Source organism: Papaver somniferum, unplaced genomic scaffold (genome assembly GCF_003573695.1).
Source record: "Papaver somniferum cultivar HN1 unplaced genomic scaffold, ASM357369v1 unplaced-scaffold_33, whole genome shotgun sequence".
NCBI lineage: Eukaryota > Viridiplantae > Streptophyta > Magnoliopsida > Ranunculales > Papaveraceae > Papaver > Papaver somniferum.
In genome coordinates this window covers 7,090,988-7,093,487 of record NW_020644373.1, presented here as the reverse complement: position 1 = coordinate 7,093,487, position 2,500 = coordinate 7,090,988, and the positions used below count along the sequence as shown (strand labels likewise).

The 2,500-nt window shown below is 39.4% G+C and overlaps 1 pseudogene; it reads left to right on the top strand.

The window, feature by feature from the left end:
• Positions 1 to 2,500, top strand: part of LOC113342060 — a 9,263-nt pseudogene that overhangs the window by 1,257 nt on the left and 5,506 nt on the right.

Genomic DNA, 2,500 nt, shown 5'->3' with positions numbered 1-2,500 from the left:
ACATGGTGGTTGATAATATTGAGGATATCTCAAGCTATAGAGCTGTTGCTGAAACCTCTATTGTGGTTTCTCCTAATAAGTTCAATGTCTTGAATGATGAGTTGGGTGTTGATAATGATGATGTTGAACACTCTTCTGGAGGGGGTTCGGAGGCTGCTGAAAACTCTTCTGGAGGTAGTTCGGATGAAGAGTTGACGCCTGAGAAAGCTTCATCAGGTGTTAAGGGTGTTAAGTGGGCGGAAATTCCAGTGGATATGCCAAAGAAAAGTAGGAAACCAAGCCGGGTTTTGATTACAAGTTCTAGTTCTTCTCAGCAACGTTTTAATGATTCCAAATCAGATTCGGATTCTGAAGTGAATGCTTTGGGAAACCGATTTAGGAAGGGTGTCTCACCTGTTTTACAAAGTAGGATTCCTAGCAAGATTCCACAAGCTATTCATAAATATAAGAAGAGTGTTTCCTGATGAGAGTTCTCTATTGGAATATTAATGGGGTGGCGAAGGTGGAAGCGGGTAGTAAGTTACGTAAGTTGGTGCATGAGTTCAAGCCGGTGGTAATTTGTATTGCTGAGCCTAAGATTCGTTGCACTGAAAATGTTATGATAAGGTTAAATTTGGCTGGTTATAATAAAAAGGTAATTCATAATTCTACTTCTAGTTCTTTGGGTAATTTGTGGATTCTTTGGGATGATTGTATTGAGGAGCCGGTGGTGATTAATATGTCTAGGAAGGCCATTACGGTTAAAACTGAGGGGTTTTTTATCTCTTTTGTTCATGCTAGTTATATTCAAGTTTTTCGAAGGAGGCTTTGGAGTCAACTTGCTGCGGTTGATGTAACTACTCCTTGGTTGGTTATGGGTGATTTCAATTGTCTGCTTCGTCAAGATGAAAAAAAAGGGGGTAGGGAAACTCGTATCTCTTGTATTAATGAGTTTTCTGATTGGATGGAGGATAATAACTTGTTTGAAGCTGATTCGTTGGGGTCTAAGTTTACTTGGACCAATGGTCAGTCTGGTGTTGGTAGAATTCTTAGTAAGTTGGATCGTGCTATTATTAATGAACCTTGGTTGTCTAAGTTTTCGAATTGGCGGTGTAAAGCTCTTCCTAGGGAAGTTTCTGACCATTCGACTCTTATTGGTTTTCCTTTTTGTGATCCTCGGCCTAGACGTGCTCCTTTTCGTATTCAGAAGATGTGGTTTTCCCATCCGGATTTTTTGAAGATGGTGGAGATATCTTGGATGGCGCCGGTGTATGGTAATCATGGTTTTATCTTTCCTTTCAAATTGAAGCGGTTGAAGGAGGCTATCAAGTTATGGAATCAATCTGTTTTTGGCAATATCAATGCTAGATTAAAGCAAGCAACTCGTAAGTTTGAGGTAGCTAGTAGGAATTCAGATGATGATCCTTTTGATGTTTCTAAACTTAATAATATGAAGGATGCTCTTGTGGAGGTTCAGGATATTCAAAGGCAGCAGAATATAATGTTAAAGCAAAATTCTAGAAATAAGTGGTTGTTGGAGGGTTCTAGTAACACTTCTTTCTTTCACAACTCTATTAAAATTCGTAGAAGTGCTAATACAATCTCGGAGCTGGTTGCTGAAGATGGGAGTACTATTACTGATCCGTTTCATCTTAGTTCTCATGTGGTTTCTTATTATCAGGCTAAATTCAATGGTACGGATAGTCAGGTAAGTGAAACTCTTTTTGATTATGATCATGATTCTATTACTGAGGAAGAGTCGCATATGTTGGATGCTATTCCTACTTGTGATGAGATTAAACAGGCGGTTTTTGATTTGGGAGCTGATAGTGCGCCTGGTCCGGATGGTTTCTTGGGGTGTTTTTATAGACATTGTTGGGAGATTATTCATAGGGATCTGATTTTAGCGGTTGAATGAATTGCACATCAAAAGGAAGGACGGTAATTTGGGTCTGAAGATTGATATCTCTCAGGCTTTTGATACGGTGAGCTGGTCTTTTGTTCTTGAAGTTTTTAGAAGGTATGGGTTTACCAAAAATTCATATGGGAGCGGATAGGCGTATTTGGATGCCTGATTTACAAGGTAAATTTTCGGTCAAGGCAGCAAGGGAGTTGATAAGGAAGAAATACCCTATTTTGAGGGAGGCGGGGTTGTTATGGAAGAGGGTGGTGCATCCTTCTTTGGCGGCTCAGAACTGGAAGTTTATTCGTGGTGCGTGTGCAACTCTTGATAAGGTACGTAGCAGATTTAAAATTCAGCTTGCTTCTAAATGTAGTGTGTGTCAGATTGAGGAGGAATCTCTCCATCATATTCTTTGGAGCTGCAATTTTGCGCGTCAAGCATGGGAGTGGATTGAAGGTATTTTCAAAATTAAACCTCATTATGATATTATTACTTCTTACCAAAAGGCAAAAAATCATAGTGGTATTGTTAAGGATTTGTGGTTGGTGGTGAATTTGGTTGTGCGTTCAGAATTATGGTTAGTAGAAACAAAAAAGTGTATGAAAAGAAGAACCCTTG